Source organism: Nicotiana tomentosiformis, chromosome 8 (genome assembly GCF_000390325.3).
Source record: "Nicotiana tomentosiformis chromosome 8, ASM39032v3, whole genome shotgun sequence".
In the NCBI taxonomy this organism is placed as follows: domain Eukaryota; kingdom Viridiplantae; phylum Streptophyta; class Magnoliopsida; order Solanales; family Solanaceae; genus Nicotiana; species Nicotiana tomentosiformis.
Genome location: NC_090819.1, coordinates 22,867,525 through 22,876,508, shown reverse-complemented (window position 1 = coordinate 22,876,508; position 8,984 = coordinate 22,867,525). Strand labels below are relative to the sequence as shown.

Genomic DNA, 8,984 nt, shown 5'->3' with positions numbered 1-8,984 from the left:
TATCATGAAGGTGTAGACAATAAATTGCGTCGAGAGAATAAAATCAGCACCGAAAAATATTGCAACAATCGCAGTATTTGATTTCAAGTAATTTGAGTGTACAATCTCTATGAATCCTCTGATTCTTCTTTTCAATAATAAATAAATTCAAGGGCTTTTGAGCTTGAACTTGAACCTATATTTATTGTCACGAACGATGATCTTGAATTCAACTAGCACGAACTTTGATTTGAACTCGTACTCCTTGAATCTTGATTTGTTTTTCGTTCTTGAGCTTGAACTTGATTTGTTGAACTTGAACTTGATTGCTTAAAGCTTGAAACTTACGGAGGAATTTGCAGCGTTTGATCCACGAGCTCTTTCTTGCTTCTTGTTATAACTTCTGGTGTCTCGGTTATGAAGACCCATATTTATAGTTGAGGAAGGGAAGAGTTATGATAAGAACAAACTATTTCCGACCAAATTGAAGTGTGACATGACCACATTTGATTGGCCAGAACATGTCACTTGCACACGTGGCACGATTTCATTGATCTTTTAATTTGGCGTGACATGCCTTGACATTTTGACACATGGCATGATACTATTAGCTCTTCCGTTTGACTTGTTGTGCCACGTCATATGGCACCAAATTGGGCCTCTAGGAAGATGATATCTTGGGCTTAATGAAATGGGCTCATCACTTTAGTCCAATTAACTGGGCTAGCTCAATGGATTAAGACTTATTTATCCAATCCATATATGTTGGACTTATATAAATAATCCAATTATATTAGCCCAATAAATTTATTTGAACTAATATATCTTGAATTTAAAATATAATCCAAATTATTTTACGAGTTTAATTCTAATAAAATTTATATGCCTACGGAAGGTATAAAATAATTATACACGAAATGATCCTTTCACTTGCAAAGACGTGCAAGGCCCCACAAAACTGAAATATTATCAATCAGTCACCATCTTTATCTATCAGTCACCATCTTTATTCATAATTTCATATTAAGGTTAGTAATGCGGCTTAACTGCCCAACGATTAACCCTACCCATGTCCGACATTACATAGCAAATATCTTGCACAATCTAGAACCAATTTTCGGGACTTAGCTTAGATTTCTTTTCAGTTATTTTAAAAAAGAATTGTCATAAGAAAACATTCATAATTTAGATGTTATTAAAAGAAAAAGAAACACAGCAAAAATTTAACTATTGGATAGTGATTTATCACAGATTATTGCAATCTAATATTACCATTTGTGAAAAAAAAAATAGACTTTTCAGCATTATTATGGGATTCCTATGTGATTATCAAGGCAGGCTGCTATTACAGAATGGGATAGAAATATTATTTCTTGAATTTAGTACAAGCAACAACATGGAAATATAAAATACATAAACGTGTCCATTACCAAATAACAATTATAAAACATGCTAATTTAGGAAAATGTAGGAATCCACTTCTTGATGTGTATATTTACTGTTTTCTTTTTTCCGAAATGTCTTCAATCTTCAGAAATATTTTTGGATAAGATAAATGATAAAGTGATATGACTTATGACAAATTGGATCTCTAGCACTAAAATACAATGGAAGTATCAATTTTAGCTTTTTTTTCTTTTCTATGCCTTTATTTTACTGCGCCGTTTTTTAGTTTGAAGATCAATTATTGAAGAGATGAGCAAGTCGACATTTAGATTGGAAATGGAAGTTTAGAAACTGATAAAGACTTGAAGTTGACTGGGTAATGGACGGTGTTCCCCTCCTTTCTCTTCCAATATACTTTCACTACTCATAAGGACATCCATCTGTGGACTCAAAGAGCTAAGGTGATGCTCAGTTGCGGCAATAAAAGGGTTGTCTAATTTTATTTTATTTTATTTTAAATTCGTATGAAAATCCGCATTCGCTATCCTTCGAGCGTGTACTGGATAACTTGTTTACTGCACAATAGCATATAAAGTACACAAAAAAATATAAACCGCACTAGACAAGTGTGCGACGAGCTCTGACTGAGGCAGGGACGAAGCCACACTTTGGTTAGGGTAGTCAATTGACCACCATTTGTCGGAAAATTACACCGCATAATAAGTAAAATATCATATTTTAAAGTGCCCAATGGTAATCCTACGATGCCCCACATTACCTGGCAACGATCTTGGCATCAACCACATGTCATTTTCTTACACTTTAATTTCAATTACTCCTTTAGTCTCGTATTATCGGTCGTGATTACTAAAAATAATTGTCTCAAATTATTTGTCATTTTATAAGTTCACGGTAATTTTATTTTTTTTACTCTTAGTAATAATTGTTCTTGAAGATAGAAATAATACATAAATTGAATAAATAAGAGTAAAATAGTCTAATACCTTTCTTAATTAATATTTCTTAAATGACGTATAAAAAAATAAGAAAGATAATATGAGACACATAGAGTAATGCAATGGACGGAGAACTTAAATAAGTATAATCCCCAATGTCAAATTGAAATAACCAGACAACAATCATAGATAATATTTATTGTTGTTAAAAGGACACAGAAGACAGCAACAGTTAATTTATTATGACAGTGATTTGTCACTGATTGTTGCACTACTTAATAGAATAAATAGAGTTTTGTGATGCATTATTGTAGATGTTGATCCGAAAATTATTTCTTTGATATAATTATGGGCTTTTAAGTTTTAACACATTTGTCCGGTCGCCCAAAAATAATTATAATCGCTAATATATATATTATTTATAAAATATTTATATTATATGTATATTATACATTAATATATAAAAATTATATATTCGTCAGCTATTATTTTAAGGATGACTACATTGTAGTTTATGGTATGAAAAGATCAAAAATATATGTACAAATGTCTGTATGGTATGGTATTAGGATGGTGTAAAACTAAAGAACCAACCGGTTAATTGAGTTCTTCCCATCTATTGATTATTAATTAGTTACTGCCATTTGATCTTAGCGTAAACACCACCACCAATGTTATTTGGGGAAAAGTACACAAATACCCTGTTTTAAGGAGTCGTTTGGTTTGAATACGGCTTATGCCGGGATAAGTTATGTTGGGATTAGTTATCCTGATATTATTTTTTATCTACTGTTTGGTATGTTGTATTAAAAATGACAATTGCATAATTTTTAAGAGGAGAGTATAAGTTATTCCGGCACTAATTACCCCACCCTCTACAAGATATAAAGTATTCCGGTACTAATTTTAATCCCGGGATAACTTATATCAAGTTTGCTAACCAAACAAAATATTAAGGTGATATTAAATTTTTATACCAGCACTATACCTTCTAATATCTCGTACCAAACGACCCCTAAGAGTAATGTTTAAGTGCAAACTTCAGTGACACGGGTCTGAAGTTCAAATTTTAGGCACATGGGTTTTGAAGTTCGCTTGCAGCAGTGCAAACTTCAGGCACACTGACCATCATACTCGTTTACCCAATCACGTTTCTATATAATGGGTGAAAAAATACAAAGAAATGCAAACATAAAGTTTTTTAGGGATAAGAGTTGAAGAAACATAATCCTATAATTTTCATACTGGGATTATTTCTGGGCGAGGAAAACCCTCAAAAAGCAATCTCTAATTAAAATCAACAACAAAATCCATGAGATGAACAACAACTAAAAATCTAGTGGTGGGTTCTCAATCGGAAAGCAATATAGAATCACATGCTTTAAGGGGTTCATTTATTTATTTGAATTAATGGTAATGCAATTGAATTGAAATATAGAGCGGCTTCATTTTAATGGAGAAGGGCAAACAAGTCTTTTCAGATTCCATTTAACGATATAATGGGTATTTTCGGACAAAATGTAAATAAGAAATTTTCAGAAATCACTATTGTTTAATGGCTATTAACTTCCTACAGCTACCATATACATAATTATTTCCTATAACTACTATTTAGTTATTTGCGCTATAGTATTTATGAATACAGTATCGTAATTCGCCTAAAAAAAAATAGGGGAGTCCAACTATGCGACTGTATTTGTTGTATTCACACTATTGTATTCATGAATAAAGTAGCAGGATTCGTCTAAAAAAATAGGGGAGTCCAGCTTTTTATTAACAGAAAGAGGATCAATTAGCGTGTATCACTCCTAATTTAACTCAACAAAATCAATTCTACATAAATTTCGTTGCTACTATGTTGTATTCCATGTATTCGCGCGACTGTATTTATAAATACAGTGAGGTAATCAAGAAATAGGGTGTATATCGTTCTATTCAATTCGACAGTATACATTGTATTCAATTCATAGATATTCATTATCATTATTATACATTGTATTCAATTCACCGTTTTCAATTCTACTGTATTCAAACAACAAAAAATCACAAAAACACAGTGATATTCGGCTGTATTCAAAAAATATAGGCCTTCAGAATACATAAATGCATGCAAAAAATAATGTATTTATATAAAAATATAATGTATTTGAGTTATTTGTACAGAATACAATGTATTTGTAACATTGTATGTGACTAAATAGCAAAGAAGAGAAGAAAGTTCACCGGAGAAGGCGTTTTCCAGCCATGCAAAATACAGTATACATTGCATTAAAACTAAAAATGGAGACGAACAAAAATCTGGTCCTCAAATCTTCTCCGGCGTAGCCATGGCCAGATCTGTTCGCCTAAGAGGATGAGCCAATAGTGGATGGTGACGCCGACGACGATTCTGAGACGCCGACGATTGTGCTAATTTGATGGAGAAGAGGGAAGATTGAGAATCTTGCTGATAGAGAGAGAAGGAAGAGAGAGAAAGAACATAACTCGCGTATTTCATGCCTCAATGATAGATATAAATAAATACCTATTTTGCTATAAAATAGAAAAGGTAGCTATTAGTAATAATATTTTAAAATTATTTTGGTATATAATAAATAAGGCGTAATAGTTTGCTATGGGATGGAAAATTTCCAATTTAAAACATAGGTATCCATTAAATAGCAAGAAAAATGGCTTCCCCATGAAATTTAGACTGCGATTTCTCTTTACTTGGGCCGCTACATATGACGGTCCAACGAGACTTGATTATCATTCATTATTGGGCTCTTAACATACTCGTCCGGTCGATCAAAAATTAATTACAGCCGCAATCTAAATTTTCTAAGAATTTACTCTATTTATGTATGAAATATGATATTATACATTAATATACAAAAATATAAATTTGTCGATTATTATTCATGGGCCGGATATACTATGTAAAAATCTCTTCATTAATAATGAATTTAAGGGATAGTTTCCTTCACGGTCTAGATCAACTTAGAATGTAGTATGAATTATTTATATAGTGAAATAATAATGAAAACGTTGTAATACAAAGTTGTTATGAATGAGTAGTGATACATGAAAATACTTAATTACTAAAAACATTATGTAATTACTACATTTATGTACTTAATTACTAATACATAAATTAATGCATGTATGATTTAATACTGGCCAACCTAAGTTACATCAATTATGTGGGGTTTTTTTTTTCTTAATCCAACATAATATTATGGTACTAGAGTTAAAACTTAAATCAGAGTTATATTATATGTGAGTTAAAATGAATTCGGTTACAAACGTACTCATAAACCAGAAACAGAGCTAGCCTATTAGGTACAGGTTTAGCCGAACGTTATCACTTTTGCTTAAACACTATATTTTTATTAAATAATATATTGAATATATATAAATATTTAATTTCAAACCCAATAACTAGAGCGAAATACAATTTTATGATATATTCGGAACCCATAAACTTCAGGCTCTACCTTTATCACAAAATATGGATGAAATTGAAGTATTAGACTAAAGATTGTAGGGCTTTACCACAAAGGGAAGCCCTTCCAAAAATTCTCAATGGCCAGAGCAGAACCCAGGCCAGAGAGGGGGTTTGGAAATAGTTTTCAACCAGCAATAGACGCGCCTCGGTTAGAACCTCACTAGCTGCGTCATTGCCCCAAGCGCAAAGATGGTTTTGATCCATTTTTGGCTTTCCATTTTATATTAAAACTTCAGTTGCCTGTCTTGAATGGTAGCCGATGTGGGAATTTGCTACAACAAAGACAGTTCAGACATATGAAAGATAGTAGTTCTTCCTTTATTCTTTTAGTTTGAAGAACGAAATACTAAGTATCTTTTAAGAACTTCTTTGTGTTTTTTTGGTTTTTTTTAGATGATTGGAAGCAATAGAAGTTACGTATTTTTAAAATGTCAACGGGGTGGTTTTTTTTTTTTTTTTTTTTTAGATGTACAAGGATACTAAACTCTTGTTAAAGGGAACAAAAGAGACATTAAACTCATTTGACGCATGGTATACGTTTTAGGAAGAAATCTTGTATGAAATGGTGGATAAGCCTATAAGACAAGTTTCTTATTTTTTTGAATTTTTTTAACAAGAAAAAAATAAAATCTTTGGCTTTTGATTGCTGAAAAAATTTTAAGAGCCGAACGAGGTGGTCTAAAAGATAGGTACTATACAAGAATGTTTTTGTTTACAATTAAGTAGTTGATTTTTTTTAATTAAACGCCATATAATAGTTACTCATGTCTTTGCAAAGACTGTCCTTTCGGGGGACATTGTATAAAATGAGAACGGCGAATATTAGCATGATCCTGGCGCAAAAATAATACAATTAAATCAAGAAATGGTCGTTTTTTCCTTCTTTTTTTGTCTTCCGCGAAATGGTTGTCTTGGCGGAGACTAATTTGGTCATGGCAGTATATCTTAAGGACCCAAAGCTACCAAAAGCTTCGATAGTACGGATTCAATTAGAGTTTAATTCTATGCATTAACGGAGTAAAAAAAAAATTATATAATCAAATCATTTATAAGATAATTACAGGTAAATTTCATGATAAATATTATTTATAATGCTAAGTAACATATTATAATAAGTGAATATATAAATTTATATGCTATCGATGTATATACTTTAAATTCATCTAAGCTATGAATATGATGCGATAATTAGCTGGAGATAATAAATGATGGTGGCCCATGTCTTTGATAATAGAGGCCTGAAGGAAGCCCATAATGTTTGGATTGAATGCCTTTAATGGGCTGCATGCAGCTCCTAATTTTTTTATTAGTTGAAAAAATAATATAATATAACTACTCCTAAAAATAATAACCGGCAATATATATTTTTATATATTAATGTATCATATACATATTTTAAACATATTTTTTTGTATATTTACTTAACAAATAAATTGTTTTTGCTGACCGACAATATGTGTAACTTGCCCTATTTAGTTTATTTATTCTATTATGGGCCTTCATCTATAATATTTTTCTCAACTAACATTCAACGGGGCATTTGTATATATACTTATTTTTGGGGCCACCATTGAATTTATATCTGCATTGCATAAAATTTTGCAAAGAGTACCCGCTCAGATCTGAAATAGTTCAGTATCTTTAATGCAACTTCATAAATTAAATCTGAAGTTCTCCTATCTTTCAACTGCAACTTCAGAAATTCAAATCTTAAATAGTTCAAGCTCTTCAAAACAATTTCAGATTTCGAATCTGAAGTACTTCTATCTTTCAATTGCAACTTCAAAAATTCGAATCTTAAGTAGTTCAATTTTTCAATACAACTTTAGATTCAAAATCTGAAATTCCGAAACATAAACTTATTCTTCAAATTTTAACAATCCAACGCACGATTCAACATCCAAATCTACTCCAAATAAGCTCAAATTTGAAACATAGCTTTCAAATATCATAAAGAACAAATCTCAATCATCAAACAATAAATTTAACAAATGCATTTTGCAACTAAGAAGAAGAAGAAACCCTAAATAAAAAGAAGAAGAAAGCAGTAGTGAAGAAGAATAGAAAAATCTATCTGAAGTTACAAAAAATTGGATATCAATTAAATTTTTTTTTTAAAAGTGGGTATAGATTCAATCGGCGGCGCAAAACTGGGCGCCACATGAAATTTTTACGCATTCAATCCCCCCTCCCCCCAGAAAAAAAAAATTGGGCCCAATTTCCATATATGATCAATGTCGTTACTTTGGTGCACTTTCTTTTTTGAGAAATTTTCAGAAATCACTATTGTTTAGTGGCTATTAACTTTCTATAGCTATCATATACATAATTACTTCCTATATCTACTATTCAGTTGTTACAATAGTGTATTCGTGCTACTGTATTCATGAATACAGTAGCAAACTTTACCTAAAAATATGGGACTCCAGCTGTACGCGACGGTATTCACATGTATTCGCGCCATGTATTCATGAATACAGTAACGACAATCACCTTAAAAATAGGTTTGTCCAGCTGTCTAATAACGGAAAGAGGATCAATTAGTGTGATACACTCCTAATATAACTCAACAAAATTAATTCTAACACACCTCATTATCAACCAAATTAATTAGAATGAGTTTTCAGACGCTAAACACAAAAAAATAAAGCATTATCAATTCAGCTTCAACTTTACACAATATGCAGACCTTCAGAGATTCATTTAATTTTTTTCTGATATAGTTCGAGGTTTTGATTTGACTGTCATTGATAGGAATTTTTTCTGCCCGGCATTGATACAAGTATTTACAGAATATTTACTAATTCGATTTACTAGATTGCATGGAATATTGATAAAGGAGTATACTTCGTACAATAATTTAGTTGCTTCAATTTCGAAGCAACTTGACATAGATTTGAGTTCCAAGTCAATTAAAATTGAATACAAAGTGGAAGACAATTGCACGCCTATGGAAATACACAATGACATGCACCGCCAAAGTATGTTTCCACAATCCTGTTAGGCCTCTTTGTGTTAAACTTAAAATCGTCAACAGCACTAATACAATTTAGACCAGTAACTATCGCAAACTCTCTGAGTGAAAAGCACAATGTTGTACCATTCACTTGTATTAAAAATGAGTTAATAGAACTTTCTTCAAGCTCTAGAACCATGAATCACCTGAACAACTAATG

The 8,984-nt window shown here is 31.4% G+C and overlaps 1 non-coding gene across 1 annotated transcript; it reads right to left on the bottom strand.

Annotated features, from left to right (window-relative positions):
• Positions 1 to 5,847: 5,847 nt before the first annotated feature.
• On the bottom strand, positions 5,848 to 5,999 carry LOC117279466 (U4 spliceosomal RNA). The gene has a single exon (XR_004509891.1). It is a non-coding gene; the product is annotated as a U4 spliceosomal RNA (small nuclear RNA).
• Positions 6,000 to 8,984: the final 2,985 nt, after the last annotated feature.